The sequence below is a fragment of the Dendropsophus ebraccatus genome, chromosome 3 (genome assembly GCF_027789765.1).
Source record: "Dendropsophus ebraccatus isolate aDenEbr1 chromosome 3, aDenEbr1.pat, whole genome shotgun sequence".
Lineage (NCBI taxonomy): Eukaryota > Metazoa > Chordata > Amphibia > Anura > Hylidae > Dendropsophus > Dendropsophus ebraccatus.
Genome location: NC_091456.1, coordinates 138,973,856 through 138,999,398, shown reverse-complemented (window position 1 = coordinate 138,999,398; position 25,543 = coordinate 138,973,856). Strand labels below are relative to the sequence as shown.

Genomic DNA, 25,543 nt, shown 5'->3' with positions numbered 1-25,543 from the left:
CAGCAAACACGGCAGGTCCTTCTCCAGCCCTCCCCCGGACTTGGGGTCGCCAGCACCCGCTCCCCCGGGGGTCGGTGATGCGGCGGGCGTCTGTCTCACTGCTTGGGCAAGTGTCGGGGGCCCCTTGGCCGGCCGTGGGCCCCGGCACTTGCCCGAGTATGCGAGGTGCTGACGCCAGCCCTGTACCCGGCGCTGCCCGGGTATAAAGTGTCAGTGTGTTAATTAGAATTGTTCCAAGGGTGCCCAGGAGGCCAATCTATGCCCTCTTTTTTTTGTTTACAGGGGAAATCGCCAGGAGCCCTATATACCCCAATAGTTCTGCAATGTTTATCTAAATTGTAACTTATGCACATTAGAAATAAACTAAACTTTTAACATCCTAAATACTAAATAACCAAACTGAGATGTCATATCATAAGATTTTATGACAGAGCCTGTTTATAAACAACATTGGCACTTTTATTGCCAGGTGCATAGACATAAAGATTATTACCTGATCCAACTCTGGAGCAGGCAACATACAATTGTCCATGCGAAAAACATGCAGAATCCAGATTTATGCCAGCCACCTGCAGTGATTGGCCTTGGGCCTTGTTTATTGTGGTTGCAAATGATAGCTTAACAGGAAACTGCAATCGTTTAAAAGGTATTGTTTCGTCTGAGTTAATCAGTGGAATTCGTGGAATAAAAATTTCTTCTCCAGCTGCACATCCAATAAGGATGGTTGCTTCAAGCACATGGGGATGACATTTTTTAATGCACATCCTGGTTCCATTACACAGTTTTGGTGCATCTAGATTCCGCATAAAAATAACTGGAGCACCACCCTTTAGATTCAAGTGATAAGAAGGCATTCCAGTTGGTTCTAAAGAGTTTAAAAACTCAATTGGGTACTGCACAATCTGTTCTGGATCTATTGTGGTGTCAATGGATTTTTAGGAATACATAAATCCTGGCAACTCGTTAAGAATTTGTAAGTTTGCATTTACCACATCATTTCTTGGAGCCAAAATAGCTCTTTGACATATCCAGTTATGATAAGAAGTTCTTCCTTTGTTAAATTGAAAGCCAATGTCAGGGAACACTGCTATTCTGAGGTGCTCAGGTGACTCTACAGCCCTGCATAAATCAGAAATGAGTGATATATTGGCATCTGCATCTTCTTGGACTACACCATTGCCAAGCAACAGAAGCAATTGGGAGGACTGCAGAGCAGATTCATCTCCAAAAATATTTGCTCTCATGTTGGTTGTGAGAGTAAGCCTCTGAACTTGATGCCACAGTGGCGATGCCTTAAGGCATGCATTCAGTTCATCAGCCATGGTTCCCTTTGGTATTATAGGCAAGGTCTGCCTGAAATCACCAGCAAGCAAGACCAAGGCCCCACCCATTAGTTGGGTCTTATCTCTTAAGTCACTCAGTGTTCGGTCTAATGCTTCCAGAGCATGTCTATGTGCCATGGTGCACTCATTCCAGACAATCAGTTGACATTGCCTGAAGATATGGGCATCTCCTGAATCTGCAGGAATATTGCAGACTGGTGCCTCATCTCTTGTAAGATTAAAAGGCAATTCAAATGTGGAGTGTGCAGTTCTGCCACCATTCAGTAGCATTGCTGCTATTCCAGATGTTGCAGCAGCAACAGCAATACCACCCATACTTCTAACCTTGGCGAGAAGCAGGTTGATAAGAAATGTCTTGCCAGTTCCACCTGGGGCATCAAGAAAGAAGAGACCTCCAGAGCCATTTTCAAGGATTTCAAGTAGCCTATGATATGCTAGCTTTTGATCTGGAGCTTTGTCCTGCTGAGACTCTTTCAAGCTGACTTCAGCCAACAGCTGTGTTTTGTCATAACTTGTTTCCCTAAGGTAACTACTGCTTATGACAGCCGCTCCAAGTCTTGTTGGGGAGGTCATACCAAACTCACTTAAATTTTTGCCTGTCATTTGAATGACTTTGTCCTCCAGCATAATTTTTGCCCGGTTCAATATGGCATCTGTTAAACTGAGTGAGGGATTATTGACCTCTTGGCGAGCCAAATATAAAACATCATCTGCCATATCTTGACAATGTGTATCCCAAAGAGCATTTGGAATGGCTGGGGCACAGCAGGTAAGAATTATTGCAAGAAGTTCCCTTATTTTGGGTGCAGAGTGGCTTGTTGCTGCCTCATTGAGACAGTCATGCAAATGGTGATCATCTTCAAGAAGCCCAAGCAGTTGCCAAGCCTCATGGTATGAACTACAGACAGTGCCATTTACTGTCCTGAGAAATTCAAATGAGGTAGGACCTTTGACAACATGCTAGGATGTTAGGATGCACATTATATATTCGTCCAAGAGCATTAGCACAATAGATATCAGGCTGGTCCTGCACAGCAGTGCCTTGTTTTCGCCCCTGAAACTTCTTTTTGGAGACATCTGCATAAAACAGTGTCCTTGCAAAACTATCCTGTTGACACAGTTCAAAGAATGCTGTAAGGGTTGTCCTAGGTGGATTTTGCACCCTTTCAGCTAAATTATCAGCTGTAAAATACACTCTTTAAACATTTTCAAGATGGATACTGAGGTGTTGGACAGTCGGATATCTCTCATGCATTGAAAAGCTGAGAATTCTCCAAACTGCCTCATTAGAGCTTATGTAACGTCCAGTTTGGTATTGCCTGACCTCATCTTGCATGTCATTTTCAGCTGCAATGCCAATGACAGCCTGGTCTGAGCCTTTGTATATGTATTTGCAAATGTATTTGATAGCTTTTACAGAACTGCAAAACTCAACATTAATGTGGGCATTAAACATTTTGCAGAGTAGGGGACTGTAAGGCACCACAAAGCGGTTATCAATCTCAAAGTCATTAGGTTTGAAAACCTGTTTGCCATCAACAACCTGCATCATTTTGACTTTTTTTTGTAAATGGATACCCATCGCCATCTGTCTGGGTTTCAGCTAAGAAGTTCCTTGGGTACCTTTTGCGTCAAATTCCTAGCTGCATGCAAGTTGAATTTGCAAAACCTGGACCACAGGGGCCATGAATCATTTGGGTTGTAACTGTTGTGAACAGTTCAGGATCCATAGATTTATTTGGTATTTCTGCAGATATGACAAAGTCAATCTCATTTGGCCTGATTTTTTTAATCAGCCAAACTAATATATGAGCATGTGGCAGACCTCTCTTCTGCCACTCAATAGAATACATCCAGCATCGGGGTGCATGAAAGGTGTGTCCTTTGTTAATCACATCACCCAATCTCTTTAACTTTTGGCAAAAGACTCAAGCAATCAAGTCTTGCCTATCTTTTGGAGACTGATTCTGATAGAGCAAATCTTTAATCTCTTTCCAATTTGGATTGCAAGTAAAAGTAATAAACAGATCTGGGCGTCCATACTTTCGAACATAAGTCATGGCATCCTGCGTATACTCATGCATGTGACGTGGACTTCCCACAAAGCTTGAGGGCAAAATAACTTGCCTTCCTAATGTCTCAGCTGACCTATCAGTATGGACAGCATTTTGTAGGTGTATATACTTCTCCACGAAGCACTTTTTGGTGGGCTCTGATGTAACATAGACGCTCGGATTAAATTTTGGCATACATATCCACAATAAACTGGTGAAACAGGTCCCTGTATGCTAACAAAGGATTTGTGATATAAGAATGTTGGCTGCGAATCATGAGCATAGAAGCATAAAAGGCCATTGCTGAAACAGTTTTTGTTCTAGCCTGCGGCAGAGTTTGGACCTGAGGGATTCCAAAGTGATATCCATCACGTCCATCCCAGAATATCAGTGGATACTGCAGTGCATCATATGACCTATGAAATTCAGAAATCCTCTGAAGCTGATTATCTCGCTTTTGTAAGATGATATCTCTCTTATCAAAGTTGTCACCAATCATTACAATGGCAACTTCATTAACAGCTGGAGCATTGAATCTGCCTGGGTGTTGCCCTGCAGGTGCTTTATCTGCCCTAATAACCACTTTATGACTATCTGAAGGCATTTTTTCAATTGCTGCCCTAAACTGTTTGATATAAGGATTATGCTGATGCAGCATGTCCTGTAATTTAAGTATTGTTTCCTGGTTGGTAGTTGGAAATTTACTGTGGCGGGCACTTGCCTCTACCTGATCATTACCCATGAAGTAGATTTGTAGGAATGTATGTTCCTGATCCGGTACAGGCAAAATTGAGACAATAAGATGGGATATTTGACCTTGTATTTTAAATGTGGACATAAAACCAGTTTCTCTAATTTCATTTGCACCAAATGAAGTCATGTGAAAGCAGTTATTATAACTTCGGATTTTGTTAAGGAAATCTCTTGATTCTGGGCCATTGCCAGTAAGAAATGAATTCAGTGGCTCTGGAGGAGTTGGCAAATCTGGTATCTGTACCTTGCCTCCAGAGCAGCACATACCTGGTGCCTCCTTGGAAAACTTTAAGGCACCACAGAAAGCACATAAAACTTCCATTTTGCAATGAATCTATGTTGGCCATAGTCTATGGTTGGATCATAAGCAAAAGAAGCATCATGCAGGAAAGCCCACTCATTAGCATGCTGAGTAACATGATGTGCTCTATCAGTTTGTTTTCTGGCCTGAGTTTCCTGAGGTATTTCAGCAGCCCTAGCAGCGGCATGGCGCATCTGATCACCTTGCTGCCTGGCCTGAGTTTCCTGAGGAGATTCAGCAGCCCTAGAAGCGGCATGATGCATCTGATCAGCTTGCTGCCTGGCCTGAGTTTCCTGAGGCATTTCAGCAGCCCTAGCAGTGGCATTATGTCTCTGATCAGCTTGCTGCCTGGCCTGAGTTTCCTGAGGAGATTCAGCAGCTCTAGCAGCGACATGATGTCTCTGATCAGCTTGCTGCCTGGCCTGAGATTTCTGAGGTATTTCAGCAGCCCTAGCAGCAGAATGGCGCATTTGATCAGCTTTCTGCCTGGCCTGAGTTTCCTGAGGATTTTCAGCAGCCCTAGCAGCAGCATGATGCATCTGATCAGCTTGCTGCCTGGCCTGAGTTTTCTGAGGAGTCTCTGCAGCTCTTAGTGCAGTTTTCCTCATAGCCATGTGAGATTTCCTACCAAGTAAGTGAGCTTTCTTTGGAGGCATTTTGCCAAATTGAAGTTAATGTTAGACCCTGAAGATGTAGCAGTGTCTTAAAGGCCAGGTACAATAAACTTTACAAATGTAAAATCAAAATTTCACCGAGTGGCTGTAAGTCAGTACTGAATTTGGTTTAACTTAGGGTGTCCAAAAGTCAGCAATAACAGCTGCAGGTTGTCAGCCCTCACTGTTATCAATGAGAACTATAGTAAGTGCCCAAAGAGCAGAATGGGAGATTTTATTTACTGGATTATTGTGAAGGAAAAATCAGGCAGTTGCCCCTAGCAACCAATCAGATTCCAGCTTCCTGTGAAAATGAAAGCAGTAATCCTATTGGTTGATAAGGCTCCCAACTGCTGTTTTCTCTGGGCAGATGCTACTAATTATATTCCCTGTGTGTGCAGTGTGGAGATTTTCCCATTCATCTCTATGGGACGCTGCTCTTCCCCCTCCATCTCCCCTCCTGTACATCTGGCGGGGACGGGACCTTCTCTATAACCTTCCCGGGCACCCAATGTATCTGTGTGCCAAATTTGGTGTCAAATGGTTCAGGCGTTTGGAAGTCTATATGGGACAGACAGACAGACAGACTTTAATTTCTATGATATATATATACTAGAAAATGTACCCGGCGCTGCCCGGGTATAAAGTGTCAGTGTGTTAATTAGATTTGTTCTAAGGCGCCCAGGAGGCCAAGCTAAAGGTATTGTTTCATCTAAGTTAATCAGTGGAATTAGTGTATACCTGTAGTGCATAGTTGGAGGGGTTCTGTATACCCACAATGTATAGTTTTTAGGGGTCTCGCATATCTGTAGTGCATAGTTGGGGGGGCTGTATACCTATAGTGTATAGTTGGGGGGGTCCTGTATACCTGTAGTGTGTAGTTGGGGGGGCTGTATACCTGTACTGTATAGTTGAGGGAGGTCTTGTATACCTGTAGTTTATAGTTTAAGGGTCCTGGATACCTGTAGTGTATAATTGGTGGAGGTCTTGTATACCTGTCATATATAGTTCGGGGGTCCTGTATACCTGTAGTGCATAGTTTGAGGTTCCTGTATAACTGTAGTATAGAGTTGGTGGAGGTCCTTTATACCTGTAGTGTATAGTTTGGGGTCCTATATACCTGTAGTATATAGTTGGTGGAGTTCCTGTATACCTGTAGTATATAGCTTTGGGGTCCTGTATACCTGTAGCGTAGAGTTTGGGGTCCTGTATACCTGTACTATATAGTTGGTGGAGTTCCTGTATACCTGTAGTATATAGCTTTGAGGTCCTGTATACCTGTAGTAAAGAGTTGGTGAAGGTGCTGTATACCTGTAGTATAGAGTTGGTGTAGGTCCTGTATACCTGTAGTGTATAGTTTTGAGGTCCTGTATACCTGTAGTGTATAGTTTGTTCTCCAGTGTGTTCTCCAGTCACAGTATGGCGGTATTGGTCAGGTCTGGTATAGCAGTTTTTTCCAGTCATAGTATGGTGGTATTGGTCAGGTGTGGTATGACAGTGTTATCCCGTCACAGTATGGTGGTATTGGTCAGGTCTGGTATAGCAGTGTTATCCAGTCACAGTATGGCGGTATTGGTCAGGTCTGATATGATGGTGTTATCCAGTCACAGTATGGTGGTATTGGTCAGGTCTGGTATGACAGTGTTATCCAGTCACAGTATGGCGGTATTGGTCAGGTCTGGTGTGGCAGTGTTATCCAGTCACAGTATGGCGGTATTGGTCAGGTCTGATATGATGGTGTTATTCAGTCACAGTATGGCGGTATTGGTCAGGTCTGGTATAGTGGTGTTATCCAGTCACAGTATGGTGGTATTGGTCAGGTCTGGTATGACAGTGTTATCCAGTCACAGTATGGTGGTATTGGTCAGGTCTGGTATGACAGTGTTATCCAGTCACAGTATGGTGGTATTGGTGAGGTCTGGTGTGGCAGTGTTACCCAGTCACAGTTTGGTATACCTGTAGTGCCCTGTATATACATGTACTGTATAGATGGAGTAGGGGGTCCTGTATATATATGTAATGTATAGATGGAGTAGGGGGTCCTGTATATACATGTACTGTATAGATGGAGTAGGGGGCCCTGTATACATGTACTGTATAGATGGAGTAGGGGGTCCTGTATATACATGTACTGTATAGATGGAGTAGGGGGCCCTGTATACATGTACTGTATAGATGGAGTAGGGGGTCCTGTATATACATGTACTGTATAGATGGAGTAGGGGGTCTACCAGTTATTTCTGTGGATCTATTGTGAGGCAGCTGCCCTAGCAACCATTGCTCCCTGTGAAAATTAGAGCAGTAATCCTATTGGTTGCTAAGGCTCCAACTGCCGTGTCTGCTGCAGCTAATTATATCACCTGTGTTTGCAGTGAGGAGATTTTCCCATTCATCTCTATGGGGCGCCGCTCTTCCCCCTCCCCTCTTGTACATCTGGCGGGGACGGGACCTTCGCTAAAACCTTCCCTGGCACCCAATGTATCTGTGTGCCAAATTTGGGGTCAAACGGTTCAGGCGCTTGGAAGTCTATTTGGGACAGACAGACAGACAGACTTTGATTTTTATTATATATATTGTATATATATATATATATATATATATATATATATATATATATATATAAATATATATATATATTATATATATACTCCAATATAGAGTCTTCAGGAAAATACACAGACCTATAGACTAAAAACTTAAAAGTCTAATGAGCCAGAGCAACCAACAAAAGGCAAACCTTTAGGGTACAAACCCACTTGACGTATTTGCTGCGTGAATCAGTCTTAAAAATAAGCAGGCAAAACGCAGGTTGGCTTTATACAATTGTTCTGCGTTAAAATACGCGATTGCGTATTTTTGAAGCGTGAAGCTTGTTGTTAGCAAAGCATCAGTTGTTAACAACCTGTGTGAAAAGCGCATGTAGCTTCACGCTTCAAAAATACGCAATTGCGTATTTTAACGCAGAACAATTGTGTAAAGCCAACCTGCGTTTTGCCTGCTTATTTTTAAGACTGATTCACGCAGCAAATACGTCAAGTGGGTTTGTACCCTTATTGCGTTTCATGTAAAAAAAAAAAAAACATCCCAAGATATAAGCAACATTTGCCAGGACACTATAAGTGACAAATGGGGGGGAGGTTGTTGGGGCAAGCTTAGCCCTTGTAACATGAATCCGGCCGCACACTCCATTGTGGAGCGGGCACGGGCAGTACGGGATGATCTTCTCTGACAGAACGACCGGAGTCTTATGCCATGTGAACATGGCCTAGGACATTACACAACTTTAAAGGAGTTGTCCAACCAACATTCATTCTATTCACAGTATAACTGTACTATTGTTGGGTGTCAGACCACTGGGAATGCTATAATCTGGAGAACAGGGGTCTCTAGCCTTCTGCCAGGCAGGAATGGCGATCACACATGTGCATTGCTGTACCATTCACAGTCTATGGGATTACCAAAGTTAACCAAGTTACAGTGCTCAACTATATCTAGCACCCCAGAAAGAACAAATGATCCGATATAATGGAAGACTGGAGATCATTGCGGGTCTCTGTGGTGGTCATCATTATTATTATTATATATTGCATATATAATAAAATAGTAAACAAAAAGGGAGTATATGCTCTGGGTGGTAGTAGCGGTGTTCACACGGTTCAACTACATTTAGACTTCCAAGTATATTGATAAGAATAAAGTCACCTTATTTATAAGGGTTTCTTGGTGCGCTCTCATACTGATACTGTTTCTTGTGCTGTAAAACTACAACTCCCAGCATCCCTGAACAGTCAAAGGCGAGGAGGTATAGTTTTGCAACAGCTGGATAGCCACAATCACTGCAACATAAGTTATTATTACATATTACTATGAGGACACCTTGTGGTTATTTTGCACATAGCTATTAACCCTTCATACAGTACAGTAGAAAAATGGACTAAAAATTAATCAAAAGGTCCTATCTACTATGAAATGAAACTTTTAAAAACTACAGAAAAATTAGCCCTCATGCTGCAGTGTAGATAATAAAAAAAATGTTAGAACATGGCAAAGTTATCTTTTCTTTTACAGATTTTTTACTGATCCATAGAGTTAAATAACATGTCAAGTGTAGGCCTCATTCACACGACTGTAATATCTGTCCGATAGTACGGACCCATTCATTCAATATGGCCTGTTTACATGCACTTAGGTGTTACGGGTCCATGCTGAGGCCGTAATTCATGCTGCAAAAAATGCTGGTCACCCTGGATGGCCATCAGTAGGTCTGCACCACTGCGGATGGCTACAGATACATAATATTATGTAGGAGGACAATGTACATCTTACCAGACTAGACTAAGGGCCTGTTCACACTATAGATTTGGCATAGATACTCCGCCGGGAACCTCCGCTCGCGGTCTCTGCGCCAAATCCCTCCTGCTATGTCTTTGCATGGCAGGGCTTGCGCGCCTCCGCATAATAAAATACTGTACTTTTCTTCTCTTCCAGGTTGTCGAGGGACATCTTGAAATAGGTGAATCTAATGACAGACTGCTGATCACTTCATGGCTTAAAGAAGCAATCCACATGATGACTTACCAATGATGATTGGTGTCCTGCAGCTCGGCTTCATTCCGGTTCTGGCGCTGTTCAAACCCCACACATGGCGTCGTCACAGCTCTTCTGACCATCTTCTCTCTCCAGGGCTATTGAAGGCCAGAAGACGCAGTCTCCAATGTATCTCTTAAGGGTAGGATTTAAACGGCACTGCAGGAACACCGATCATCTCTGGTGAGTATATGCCTGCTGCTGGGGGATAAATAAAAAATTAATGTGGACTGCTTCTTTAACCCCTTCAGGACCGTGCAAATTTTCATTGTTGCACTTTCATTTTTTCCTTCTCGCGTTAAAGGCCTTAGCACTTCCTTTTTTCACCTACAGGCCCACACAAACCCTTTGCACCCTGGCCCAGTATGGTTGAGAACAGACTATTTGAAGAGGAGGAGGAGGCAGCAGTACCTGATTGCACCCAGGCCAGTATGGTTGAGAACAGACAATTGATGGAGGAAGAGGATGTACAGCTTTGGAGTGGTGGCCTGGGAATCCTCGCTGATGATATTGTTCAGCGCACTTTCCAGAACACGGTCGAGTGGGATGATGTCGTTGATTCCATTCCTGCTCACAAACAGAGTCGCATCCTCAAAAGGGATCAACAATTGGCAGGACATGTTCGAAGAAACCTGTGCACTATGAGGTTTATCACATGTGCCATACAAGGTGTATGACTCAGCCCTCCCTGCTGCACTGCAGAGACAATATTCCTCCCTTTGTGGGGTCATTCATATATCTCCTTCCTGATGGTCCAGAGGAGCTCCTGCCCACTGTGGCTCCGTTCACCCAGGCTCACCAAATGGAGGACAGCCTGAGAGCGACGGGCCTGACATCGTTGGTAAGACACTGGGGCAGGTTGAACTGTAGTCAAAGCGGCGGATGGTTGCAAGGTGGTGGAGGCAGAAATTGTGCAGAACTGGCCCCCTAAACACCGGGGAAGTGACAGTGACAAGAATTGGCCAACTTCCTGATGGTCTTCTGGGAGGATGTTGACCCAATGGGCAGTAACAGACATGTACTGCCCTTGCCCATAATTAAAGGACCAGATATCAGTATTCGGGTGCACGGTCTTGGACACCAAGAATCCCAATGAGTCGCCAACATTTTTCTACTCAACTGTGCAGTGATGGGACAGCTGATGGGACTTTTTTTTTTCTGGGACAGTGATGGGACTTTTTTTTGACTGTTGTTTTTTTAACTTTTTTTTGTTGCGGCTAAACAGGGTTCTCCTATTATTTTTTGAAGCTTTACTGTAAAGATATAAACTGAGATTTTAACTTAATAAAGTACATAAATCAAAGAGCGATACTCTCTTCCGTCTCAGGCTGTATCTTTTCATGAACTTGTTTCCTATATTGCCTCTATAGTCACAGATCATGCCCCATTCTCAAAGCCAACGTCCTTCGAGATGCTATGCAAGAACCGCCCCTCCACAAGAGGTCTTATATCCTCTATATACTCTTACCTTAACTCACCAGGGGAAGGATCGGCGTTAAGGCACCTATACATGGATAAGTGGGATAGGATTATGCACCGCACCATCTCGCCTAAACTATGGGAGATTATATGGTCCCAGGCAGCCAAGTCCTCGTCCTGTGTTACTTACCGGGAAAACCAATATAAAATTTAATTTTTTTGGTATCATACCCCAGATTTTCTCCAACGCCTCTACCCAGCGACCCCCCAAGTGTGTTGGAGATGCCTCTCCGGAATAGGAACCCTTCCTCATATCTTCTGGGAGTGCCCCCTTCTGAAGCCTTACTGGGAGGGCTTTCAGGGACTAGTGGCGGCAGTAATTGGCAAGGTTCTTCCCCTCAATCTTCTTACTTATCTATTGAACGTTCCCCCAAAGGGAATGCGGAGGCATACGGCCAGGTTACTCCTACACATGCTAACAGCAGCAAAGTGCCTTCTGGCTACTTTCTGGAAGCGCAGATCGATTCCGTCAGCTGTAGATCTTACCAATCGAATACAGGAGGTGCGGAGGATGGAATATCTCTCTGCCCTACAGGAACTCCAAATGGAAACTTTTGACAAAATATGGTCCCCTTGGGATGCCTTTCGTGATGGACAGGTCCCGACCTAACATGCATTCTGCACAACCCTATTTTGTTTCTCCCCTTGTTTGTCGTCTCCCTCGTCTTTTGTCCTTGTCTTGTTTGTGGTTGATTTCTATGATTGTACATGGTATAGTACACTTTCTACCTGGGAAAACATTACTCTCAAACACTTTCTGTGATCACTAATTGCTAAATGCATGATATGCTACATTGCCTCTTTAAACTGTTATGTTTCTCTGGTTTAAAGATATAGATCGGTGTTTTCTCTTTTGATGAGATAAGCTATAACCTCGGGATTCTCACTCATCTGTATTTGCGGATGTTGTTGCTACTGTTACCATACTGATTCACTTTAACATGTCTACATGTCCTTGCTGTGAAAATATTTGGAAAATTAATAAATATACAATTGGTTAAAAAAATAAAGTACATAAATCAGCTTGAACACTGAAGTTGCTTTCATGTGTCTTGGTTGATACAGACAGCTGTCACATTACATTTTTGATTAGGCAGCACCCAGGTATATCTGAGGAGACTAATTTAAGGTCTCATCCTAACAGGGGTGACGGCACACATTCTTAATATTCTCAGAAAAACCAGGATACAAGGGATTATAGGAATAATAATCCCTTGTATCCTGGTCTATTCTGTGATTTTATTTGTTATTGTTATTTTAACTACATTTGTTACGAATTTTCTCAAAGTTCACCTCGGTGATGAACCAAACTTTTTACAAAGTTCGTAACGAATCTGGTTTGTTACGGTTTGGTTCGCTCATCCCTACTTATAACACTTTTATCCTTTGGTCTGTGGAGCTGAGAAGTAATTTTTTGCTTTCTGTATTTTCTATTGGTACCTTGTTTGCGTATATATGACTTGTTGATTGCTTTTTATTAAAATTTTTCTGGATATAATGCGACCAAAAATGCGCAATTTTGCACTTTGGAGGATTTTGTGCTTACGCCATTTACCATGCTAGGTCAGGAATGTGATAATTTAATAGTTTGGGCGATTACGCACGCGGCGATACCAAATATGTTTATTTATTTATTTTTATTTATAAAATGGGAAAAGGGGAGTGATTTAAAATTTTATTAGCGGAGGTTTTTTTTATTAAATAAAAAATGTATTTGTTTTTTTACTTCTATACACACAGCATTGATCTCCTATTGAGATCAATGCTGCGTATATTACAGAGTACCGATCCATTAGATCGGTGCTTTGTTGGTCTGGTCTGCTGCAGACCAGATCAGCAGAATACCGAGCCGGGATCAGCGTTATTCAGACGCTAAGGTCCGGCCAGGTAATTTAAACGGAACGCCCCCTCCGCTATCGCATTGCAGGGAGGGCGAATTGCCCTCTAGACACCAGGGATGGGGCACAAAGAGCAGGTTAGGTGCAGCTGTCAGCCATGACATCCCGGGCTATTAATAACACCTGGGATTGTGGTCGTTAAGAGGGGGGTCGCTGCGCGGACCCGCTCTTAACTCCCCTACCCGAACAAGGACGTACAGTTACGTCCTTGGTCGTGAAGGGGTTAAAGGGCTAATAATAATAATAGGCATAGCCCATAGTAATAGCCCATTCTGTGGTGGAAATGTTTTTAATTCAAATGGTGAGCTACCTACAGTCACCACCAGAGGGAGCATGGATTTTTATTGCGGCCAGCCATCTTGTCCAGCTTGTTTTTAACCTCTTTTTTGCTAGATAGTGTTATATTTTATTAACTTAAAGTGTAACTACCATTTTAAAGACCTCTGACCTGGCAGAAATGCGTATTGGTTGAGGTCCAGCTGCTGAGAACTCCGCCGATCACTAGAACGAGGGGAGAGATGTGCATGGGAGCGTGTGCTCTGTCACTTCATTCTCGCTGTTGCCGAAATGAAGGGGCAAAGCACGCACTCCTGCACCCGCATGCCCCTTTGCTCTGGCAATCGGCGGAATTCTCAGCAGCCAGACCCCAACCGAGAGGCACTTCTGACATGTTAGAATGTTTTAAAAATGGTAGTTACACTTTAACCCCCTCCAGCCATACCAATTTGGCTGATTATTTGTATTCTTTTTCATATAATACATTGAAAAGAAACTGTTTATTTTTTTTTCTACTTTTATTTATTTATTTATTACTTTTAGTCCTCACTAGGGGACTTATAACTTGTACAATAGACTACAATTCTAATGTTACATAGTTACATAGTTACCACAATACAGTGTACATAGTTACCACAATACAGTATTGCACTGTATTGTATTGTGGTCTGACTGCTCTAAGTGATACAAAGATGACAAGACTATAAGACAGTCATCTCAACCTCAGGAGTGGCCTTGCTTACTAACAAAGGAGTTTACTTGCAGAGAGAAGTGCCTCACAGTTAATCCTGAAAAGTTACCTGAAAGGAGAGGTACAATATTTGCAGACTTAGGCCATGTTCACACAATAAGTTAAGTATTAATCACTGCCGTCGTTGCCGATTTGCAACACGCCGTGATTAATACTTTGCTTTAATTGTGCTGCAGCTAGAGGGAATTCCGGCTGGAGCGCATACACATAGTATACACTCCGGCCGGGATCACTAGCAGCAACACAAAAAACTGACATGTCAGTTTTCTGCGTCTGCTATTCATTGAATAGTGGCCGCAGAGAATCTGTCAGTTCACACAATGGAGCTTACGGCTTCAGCCGCACGCCCCATTGTGTGCAGCGGTGAATTCCGATGCGGGCACCGGTGCACCCGCATCCAAATTCATCAGAAGTGAAGATCATCTGCAGTACTGGCCGAGATGATCTTCAGTAACACCAGCTGTTCTGTTACCCGGCCGGTGTTATACATAATGTGAACATGGCCTGATGCTGCGTCTCATGCTTCTGAAGCCCCAGGCAGCTCCTTCTGTTACAGTGCTGTCTGTTGTGCAGCCTGGTTTATAGTGAATACATCATAGTCTGTAATTACACAATCTCTCCTTTATTTATTATGAAACACAGGAGATATAATCTAAGGAGCACATGGATAATAATAGTTCAGAAATTACATTAAGCAAACTACACAGAAAGGACATAATGACATGTTAGCTACGGAAGGATGTAAACAATTAGACCTATAGAGTATAATATAGCTATTTCTATGCTAAACAATGATCTTTGCTATTGTGATCACAATGTTCAATGATCACAATGACATTGGGCATGTCAGCTAATCATTGACTTTTAACATGACCTATTAACCAATTGATTATTGGCCGTAACGAATGGTAATCGGCCAAGTACAGCCAATAATCGCTTGGTGTAAAAGGGCCCTTAGTTGTGGAAATAATAATAATACCACAGGTTAAACAACATTTGGACAATTGTATGCTTACAGATTTAGTTCCACAGTTTGAGAAAGGTCCCTTTGTGTTCCAGTATGACAAAGCAAGCCCCATAAAGTGATGGTTGGGTCGGCCTACTATGGATACCATGAGCCCTGACCGTATGATTGTGAGACACATCTACTCATCTAACATCAATGCCTGACCTCACAAATGCCCCACAAATTTCCACAGACACACACCAAAATGTTATGGAAAGCCTTCACAGATATACAGAGCCTTTCCTTGCTACAAAAGGGGCCACTGTCATATTAACACTAATGGTTTTGGAATGTCTAACAACCTCATGAACATGTGATGGTCAGGTGTCCGCACACTTTTAGCTATGGGGAAAACAAAATTGTCACAATCCATCCTGTTCACTTGTTTAACACAACATAACGCAATTGGCGACCGTATGGCAGACCCCATATACATTTAGGGCAGACATCAGCCCTTGGTAAACAGAATGGACCACTACACCTTGGGGGAGCCACGGCCATTGTGTATTGCTGACATGGGAAGCAAGTTACTTTGCATTAAGTAAACCATTTTTAAAGGAAATGTGTCATTACAAAATGTGTAAACAGATTTAAAAAAATAGCCATATTTTGCAAAAGCGGGTGGTAAATAATGAATATTTATTATTTGGATGGTTGAATCAATTGCAGCCGTTATTGTGTGTGCACCCCTTGTAGAATAACCTGTAACATAGGTTGCAGCACATGCTTAACAGGGAATGCTATTAAAAAAGTTCAGGCAAGATGGCTGCCCCCATAATAAAGTACTTAAATTTTAATTTAAAAAATTACAATCAAAAACAAAAAAAATTAGAAGAAATAACGTGCTTCGGTATCTGTCTGTAATCAGTAAAAATTAGACTGGTTGAACTTGCTGTATTGTAGATCCTAGGTAAGTGACATCCTGGCTACATGTGGAGCTATATATAGCAATGTCTTGTTGGAATCTTTAAGCAAGTTTCAACTAGTTTACGTACAAAGCGCTCACCTCACAGTTGCTATTATTATTAACATGCATCATATTGACGAGGGTGCAGCATGTTTTGACACTGTGTAAAGAAACTAGCATGTGCTGCTGGCTCAAAATACAATTAGAGTATTCCTAATGTGTCCAGCACTGTTTTGAAGGTACTATGTTTATCAACTTTCTTGCAAGCTCCACGGTCAGCACTGTTTTAAGGTCCGTGTCCTGGACATGTGATCCTTTCTGGAACTTGAAGGGGTCATGACACTCCTGTCTTACAGCGCTGATATTAAACTTTATTACCTGTGCCGTCCCAAAAATCTATTTGTTGTAGGGATGTGATATCCCAGACCGGACAGGGTTTCAAAGAAGGTGAGTGTCTAATAGGGGTGTCTATGGAATTATGGAGTTGCGTTGAGGTCTACTGTTTCTTTGATATTGCGTCAACTGTGCAGTATATAGGTATATTGTTTTGCAGGTTACCTCAGTTTTGAAAAGCAGCTGTCAATATTTTTTTTTATATAATTAAATACAAAAAAGCACTCTGCTGGCATCCATTGGGTGAATGAAGATGGATACATGTACATAAGTGAAGCTGGGCTGATGTGTAATGAGAACAGAAGTATCATAATATGACTGCATGGCTCACACTCACCGCTCTGCCCTATAACCTTCCTCAACAAGGGTTGATCATAAACCAGGCGTTAATTGTCTATGACATCATTTATTTTGCTATTCTCTTCTCTCATCTCTGTCTACCGCCCTACCCATGAATTATGCTCTGCTAATGACCTACGCCTAACATCCTCCTTAATCTGCACCTCTCACTCCCGTCTCCAAGACTTTACCAGAGCTGCACCAGTTCTATGGAATGCATTACCCAAGGCTGTCACACTCACCTCCAATACCCAAAGCTTCAAATGTGCCCTCAAAACACATCTTTTCAAGCAGGCTTATCAGGTTTCCTAATTTCCTAAATATGTTTGTACCCCCAGAAAAAGTGCCAGCCAAGGGGTGGCTCCTGTAGGGAAACCACCATATTACATGGCCCTATAAGTCAATGTAATGACAAGGGAAAAACCAAGCCCAGGTATCTATCCACAGACAGTTGTTTCAGGATGTTGCCCCTCATCAGTGTGGAGAAGGATTCTGGCTAGGTGGTAGCAATGCCTAGTAGAGCCATAAAAAAAACAGATCAGGGAGACCAGAAAAAGGCAACACTGCCGGCTGCTTGTTAAAGCACCCAATGCAGTGAAATCCTAGGTGCAATGCTCCCTGGGAAACATGAATATGCAAAAAAAAAAAAAAAAGAGAGAGAGCCCATGGAGCCTTATTTAAAAGTCTCAAAACACAGGACTAGCCAGGACTAGCGGTGTTGTCTTTGGCTGGTCTCCCTGAGATCAGTGATCTGTTTCTCTTATGGCTCTACTAGGCATTGCTCCCACCTAGCCAGAATCCTGCTCAACACTGATGAGGGGCAACACACTAAAACAGCTGTCTGTGGATGGATATCTGGCCTTGGTTTTTCCCTTGTAATTACATTGACTTATAGGGCCACCTAATATGGTGGGTTTTGGTGGTTTCTAGTCAGTCCTGTGTTTTGAGACTCTTAAATGAGGCTCCATGAGCTCTTTTTTGCATATTCATGTTTCCCAGGGAGCAATGCACCTAGTATTTCACTGTATTGGATGCTTTAACCAGCAGCTGGCAGTGTTGTCTTTGGCTGGTCTCCCTGAGATCAGTGATCTGTTTCTCTTATGCATAGCTGCATGGCCGATTTGGCAGTGATTAGTTCCCTTAAGAAAGGGACACTCTAGCAATAATAAAACTTTTATTATAATGCTGCAGTTATATACAACATAATAAACATCTTATTCTTACCTCACAACATTCCCCTGGTGTCCGACTGTGGTGTCTTCAGGTCCCCACATTCCCCCCACCCCCCTGCTTCCACTTCTGAGACATAATCTTCTGGGCAGTTCTAAGCCAATCACTGGCTGCGGTGCTGTCTCGTTTCAGTCCAGGATTGGCTGAGCAAGCTGTCACCACCAAGACGGGCTTGGCATGAAAATAGAAGCGGCAGCTGTCAGCGAGGGATCTGAAGATACCATAGGACGACAATGGGGCACATAGTGAGGTAAGAATAAGATGTTTATAACTGCAACATTATATTAAATGTTTTAAAGTGTAGAAGTGCCCCTTTAACCCCTTAGCGACCCATGACGTACCTGGTACGTCATAGTGCCGCAGGGGGTGTTCAGAGCGGGGTCCCGCCGGGACCCTGCTCTGAACGGCACCGATCCCGGCTGCAATCTGCAGCCGGGCAGTGCCTCTATTAGCCGACGTGAGTCCAGTTGCCGCGCCGGCTAATTAAGCACTTCAATGCAGCTGTCAAACCTGACAGCTGCATTGAAGTGCTTTGTATTGCACATCCCTGGTGTCTAGTGGCACGGATCTCCCCCCCCCGCGATGTGATCGCGGGGGGGAGATCCGTTCTTCTGGCCGGCCCGGGCCTCAGCGTCGCAATGACGCTGATCCCGGCTCGGCAATAGATTGCTATGGCCTGCAGCAGGCCATAGCAATCTATCACCGATATGATGGATCATTGCTGTGTATATACACAACAATGATCTCTATGAGAGATCAGTGCTGTCTATATACAAGTCCCCCAGGGGGGCTTCTAGTTTATGTAAAAATAAAAGTAAAAAAGTGTTTTTATTAATAAAAAATCCCCTCCCCTAATAAAAGTCCAAATCACCCCCCTTTTCCCATTTTATAAATATAAATTATTAAATAAACAAATAAATAAACATGTTTGCTATCGCTGCGCACGTAATCGCCTGAACTATTAATTTATCACATTCCTGATCTCGCACGGTAAACGGCGTAAGCGCCAAAAAATTCCAAAGTGCAATTTAGGTTGCATCAAATCCAGAAAAATATAATAAAAAGTGATCAAAAAGTCGTACATGCAAAATCAAGGTACCGGTAGAAAGAACACATCATGGCGCAAAAAATGACACCTCATACAGCCCCATAGACCAAAGGATAAAAGCGCTATAAGCCTGGGAATAGAGCAATTTTAAGGAACGTATGTTTGTTAACAATGGTTTGAATTTTTTAAAAGCCATCACATAATATAAAAGTTATACATGTTATATATCGTTGTAATCGTAACGACTTGAGGAACATGTATAACAAGTCAGTTTTACCATAGGGCGAACGGCGTAAATGCAAAACTCCCCGAAATCAAAACAAATTAGTTTTTTTTTCAATTTGACAGCGCAAATGATTTTTTTTCTGGTTTTGCAGCATATTTTATGGAAAAATAATGCCTGTCAATGCAAAGTACAATTGGTTTCGTAAAAAATAAGCACTCAAATAAGTCTCTAGGTGAAAAAATGCAAGCGCTATGGACTTTTAAACATAAAATGGAAAAAGCAAAAGTGCAAAAACGAAAATTGGCTTTGACCTTAAGGGGTTAAATACAATTACTGGTATTTTCCTGACTTTGGCCCCCGGTAAGGAATCTAGCCAGACACAAACAGATAAGCAATGGCTTCACTCCAAGGGATGTCTGTCATCAGTGCTTTAGGGGCTTCTGTAAAGCCCCTATTACATGGGGCAACGAGAGGGAGCAAGCGAGCGCCGACCTATCAGGTCAGCGCTCACTTCCTCCTCGTTCCCCGCCCGCTGCTGGCGCTTATCGTTCATGTCGGCTAATCGTCTTCTATTGAGTGAGATGATTATCGTCTGTAACAGCAAATATCGGCTGATAATCGCTTTGTGTAATAGGGCCTTAAAAAGCACTCTGGGGGGGCACATACTAAGGCTATGTGCACACTACGTATGAGACCGGCCGCTCCGTGACCCCGGCCGGGTCACAGAACGACCGGTCTCTGGCTGGATCATCTCGGCCGGTACTTAAGTACTGGCCGGGTGATCTTTGCGGACGCGAAGCTCTGATGCGGGCGCATCAGCGCGCACCCGCATCAGAGCTTCCCATAGCACACAGTGAAGCGAGCGGATGGAGCTGCTCGCTTCACTGTGTGAACTGACAGGTCTTTCTGCGGCCGGAATTCACTGAATTCCGGCCGCAGAAAACTGACCTGTCAGTTTTTTCTGGCACCGCACAGGATCCCGGCCGGAGCGTATACACTATGTTCAACTCCGCAAAACTACGGCCGTAGTTCTGCGGCGAGAGCTACGGCCGTAGTTGTACGTTGTGTGAACATAGCCTAAAGAAACCTCAGTGGCTTAGCGTGCCTATATAACTACCATAGTTGTTGACCAAAGCTGTCTCTCCTTCTCCTCCTATACACATAAATGTTTATGTGTTGTCAACGGAGAGCGTTTTAACTCTCCAAGAACAAAAGGGGTAAGGCAGTTTATGTTCATAATGCCAGACCCTCCTGTCTCCCAACATCATCATGTTTTAGGGGACAGCTGAGAAGCCTACATACGCATATATATATATATATATATATATATATATATATATATATATATGGGGGTGTCCTCTGTTTTGCCTGATGGCAGATGGCATGTTAGAATCCAGAGGTGACAGCAGCTTGTTCCCCTCTCCCCAATGATAACACAAAGGACAGGAACATTTCACAATGAGGCTTGATACTGGAAACATGAGGATACCATTACTCAGCACCTCATTTGTAAAATCACACATACTTTGAACTAATGATAAATTCTTTGTTGGAAGTGCATAAATGAATTATATCCCCGGAAATACAAGTCATCTTAGATATTCATGACCCTCAAACAACCTCACTGACTCTGACTGTACAAATTGTCTGGGTCATTGGCTTAATCTGATTTTTTACCTTTATATGAAACAAGTGGAAAAAGATGAACATGAGGTCATAATCCAACCCCCAGGGGCTCACTATAGGCACTGCGTCCTGTACTGGAACCCTCAGTGTCACTGCTGACGGGAAGCATCTGCAATAAGCATCTAAGAACTTCACAACATATGTGAAGATCTCTGTGGAACAGTAGTCAGTGTCTGCTGAATAGGAGAACTTTAAAGGGGTTGTCCAGCGAAAATCTTTTTCTTTCAAATCAACTTATATCATTAAGTTATATAGATATGTAATTTACTTCTATAAAAAAATCTCAAGTCTTCCCAAACTTATTAGCTACTATATGTCATGCAGGAAATGTTTTATTTTCAGTCTGTTACAGCGCTCTCTGCTGACATCTCTGTCCGAGACTGGAACTGTCCAGAGCAGGTTTTCTATGGGGATTCATAGAAAACCGAGACAGAGTTCCTGTCTTTGCCATAGAGGTCAGCAGAGAGCACTGTGTCAGACTGAAAAGAAAACATTTCCTGCATGACATACAGCAGCTAATAAGTATGGGAAGACTTGAGATTTTTAATAGAAATAAATTACAAATCTATATAACTTTCTGATATCAGTTGATTTGAAAGAAAAAGATTTTCGCTAGATAACCCCTTTAACACCAAAACCTTATGACTGGTACTAATGTTATGAGTACAAATAACTTTCCTATAATGACAAGATTTCAAATGAAAACAGGTTGCGTCATGTTCTATTGGATTCTGTATTTACAAAATTATTCTTCAAGCAATGTTTTTAGAAGATAATATCCCAAGCATCCAGCAGCAGTATTGGACTAGGGTACTTAGGACCTTCCAGTGGAATCAACCCCAGGGCCCACCAGTGAAAAACCAGTGAGAAATTACATGCTGACCCCATTCTGTTCTGGATTGAGTTGTATGTGTGACCACAATTCCCTGATAAATAACAAGCTTTTATTCTAATCACAACTTTAGAAATTTCTACACTTAAAAAGTTCTCAGGGTATGCTGGGAGTAGTAGTTTTTGAGTGAACAAACCTTTAAAAAATGAGGTTCTTTGTGGCTGCAATGTATGGGTCACAACTAGCGAATTTACAGTAATAATGAAGAGAAGTACAGTACTTTGTTAGCTCTGCAATCCGCTCATCAGCCTCCTGCCTTTTACCTCAGTGCCGCTCCTCCGTAGGTGCTGGGAAAAGCTGGATCCACTCCAGGGAAATTAGGAGATGTTTCCCAGGACAGAATCCAGCTTTTCCCAGCACCCAGAGCGGAGCGCTTTGTTATTACTGTAAATTCGCTTATCTCTAGTCAAAACCAAGAGACATGAAAGTCCATCAATAACTCTTTCTACATTGACAGTGAGGTTATTACAGGAGTTGTCTGTTCAATTGTACTTCCAATCTCAGCATATCCTGAGGGCTGCAGACTGTCAGTTAATGCTGAGATTTGTAGTGTTTGCAGCTACAACTCCCAACATGCCTGGAGGTCTGCAACTGTTGTATTTGGAGGGTCATAGATGCATTGTACACTGGAGGCTTTGTAGAAGATCGAAATAACTAGTTCTGTAGAGCCTAATTGTTCGCAAGAGGACCTGGAACAGCACTAATAGGGATATTACAAAAAAATAAACAAATACATACTACTCACAAAAATTTTGGGATTTTTGGCTTGCAGGTGAATTTATGGAAAACACAAAGAGTTCACACTCCATTCATATTACATCATGAAAGTAGGGCATTTAAGTAGAAGCAGCAATGGTGATTTCTTCATCTTATACAATTTATAGAAACAAAAGCCAATGACAGTGGCAGGTATACCCCAACAAAATATTCTACTGTCTCTATAACTTGTCATGTGTCCTTGAGCATCTCATGCTGTTCACAAGTCAACTTTTTGTCTGCTAAAGCCCCTATTACACAGGGAGACTCAGATGAGCAAGCGAGCGCTGTCAGCTATTATACGAGGCGGCAGGTGAGTACAGGGCGGACCACGGTGAGCTGCACACAGGGGGGCCCCCCCGGATGATCGCTATATCGTCCGGGTAGCCCATGGCAGAGGTCTGCTGCTGCTCATTTTCCACGGAGCGACGGCAGTAGATTGCTGCTATAAAAGTTGTTTGCCTTTCAACATGTTGAAAGACAAACGACTGCAACGATCAGCCAACATCGTTCATGTCGGTTGATCGCTGCCTTCTATTACACAAGATGATTAGCGGCATGGCATCCCACTCTTCTTGAAGGACGTCCCTCAGGTCACTAAAGTTCTGAGATACAGAGTTATCTATGTGGTGACTCAGCTTATCCCATAGGTTTTCTATAGGATTCAGGTCTGAAGAAAGTGCAGGCCACTCCATCTGAGCCCCCCAGTCTCTAGCAGCCGTTCCCTGATGATGCAACCTTGATGAGCTGGGGCATTGTCATCCATGAAGATGTTATTAGGCCTGTGTTGTTCATGGACAGGTACAATGACTTGATTAATTATGTTATTTGGGTAGGATTGACTGGTCACTGTACCATTCACACAGTGTTGGGCAGTTCTGTATTGACTAGACACTGTAACACCACCACCACCAAAGGTAACAATGCCAGATGCATAGCGTTCTCTTACACTGGATAAGGAACCAGTGGGCTTCAGTGCTGTTCAATTCCCGCTGAGCAGAAATAACATCCAACAACAATGTTGGAGACATCAAGAAGAGTAGTTGGATGGAAGTATTTCCATTTTTCTAGTGGGTATTATGTTGGCCATGCATTCCTGTCTTCAGGCAGCAGTTTTCTGAACTCGTTTGGTCTTTCATATATATTTTTCTTCATTGTGTTATAGAGTTCATAGTTCCATTGGAATGGTAGATATTTTTTTTTTATTACCACTCTGTATGGTACCAGAACTGCAATCACTTTGAAAAAAATATATTAGCGTTTCCATATCTACTTTACTGTAAGCAATGAAATGATATGTGTATGTAAGTGTGTACGCTGATCTCTTAATAGAGGGAGGAGGAATGGTGTCTTCAGGGAACTAAACAGCAAAACACTTCTTAGGTTTCCTCATGAGACACAGCGAAAATGCAACGATAAAAACAGGAGCAGAAAATATATTGCCTAAAACCTGTATGTGTAGTCAGGACTTATCCATGTGGGATAGTGACATAACAACCCCTAAGGGCAGTAGGAGACGGCACAATTGTTTCATGTGGTTATAGGCGTGGTAGATTGTTGTCTAAGGAAAAGGTTAAAGAACAGAGGTCAACATTTACAGTCCTGTTTGCTATGTAATAAAATCAGTATCTGCTGCACAGTAATTACTACCAGCAGGACGGTATGTAGAGAATTATCATTAGTCCTGTACACAACATATCTGAGCTAGTGTCTCTTTACTCATTAAGCTGAGCGTGTCGGTCTGGACTATGGTTTCAATAAGAGTTTATGGCAGGAGCCATGGCCCAACATAGATGTACATGGCCCAACATTTATACAATATCCATGGCTGGTAGGCTCCAAGGAATTTCCTGTCTAAAGTGAAAGCAAAGGAACATGTTTCTTTCTTTCTGCATACAGCAAGAGTCTTTCTATGGATGCATCAATTAGATAAACCTAGAAAGTCAGGATGATCCAGCAGGGGCCCATAAAAGCGCTGTAGTTGGAATGCAATGAATTTGACTGCAAGCGTTATGTATTAGTAGGCGATTACAGCCTTATCAGTCATATATCGCACTATTAAAATATACCTAATTAAAGAAAGACACCGCCAAACATCTAGCAAGCCAGAAATCCAAGTGTGGGACACACGCTAAGGATCTGCCAGGCTACAAGGAGGGAAATTACCTCTGTACCTTCTATTCTTCCTATCTGCCTTAAACAAAAATCTTACTCCGAACAGTGATAAAATTGTTACGGCTTTTAGTTATTACATGTATCACAGTATGAGCTAAAGCCCAATATAAAAAAAACTACACTATAAATACTGGTATATAAATATCTGCCAACCCTGATTGCTCAACAAGGTGACACCCATAGGTGGAAATGAATAGGCATCCAGCACATAGGATTTATGTCTGTAACATAAGTGGGTTAATCATTTTCTCCTGAGCTGGGTAATTCCCTTCTGAGTTATTTTATTGCCCTTGTATACACCTACCACCCATTAAGATGACACTGCGTAAGGCGGAAACATGACCCATAAGCAGGAGGCCTGGAAACAATGCTGAGAATGTTTTCTATAAACGATTTTCATTACGTAAGCGTATTTGGCATCAAAATAATTCTAGCAGTTAAATTACTATTTTAACGCACTGCAATAAGTAAGGCCTCATTCTGATCTGTGGTTTCTGTGTCAGTACTGCTGCTGTGCAGGATGCATATACTTTATGCCTTCTGCATAGTTTGCCAGTCAGGCAGGAGTTAAAGGGCTTGTCCAGTGCTACAAAAACATGGCCACTTTCTTTCAGAGACAACACCACTCTTGTCTCCAGTTCAGGTGTGGTTTGCAATTAAAGGACAACTCCGGCTAATTTTTTTTTTGGCTTATTTAACACACATTACAAAGTTATATAACTTTGTAATGTGGTTAAATACCCGGTCTGGCCCCCTTCCCCCACTTTCCGACTCCCGACCCCCCACCCTG

General features: G+C 42.7%; 2 pseudogenes; both read right to left on the bottom strand.

Annotated features, from left to right (window-relative positions):
- Positions 1-422: 422 nt before the first annotated feature.
- LOC138786548 (ATP-dependent DNA helicase PIF1-like) lies at positions 423-2,060 on the bottom strand (annotated as a pseudogene).
- Positions 2,061-2,541: 481 nt separating this feature from the next.
- Positions 2,542-4,415, bottom strand: LOC138786547 (uncharacterized; annotated as a pseudogene).
- Between the last annotated feature and the right edge of the window lie 21,128 nt (positions 4,416-25,543).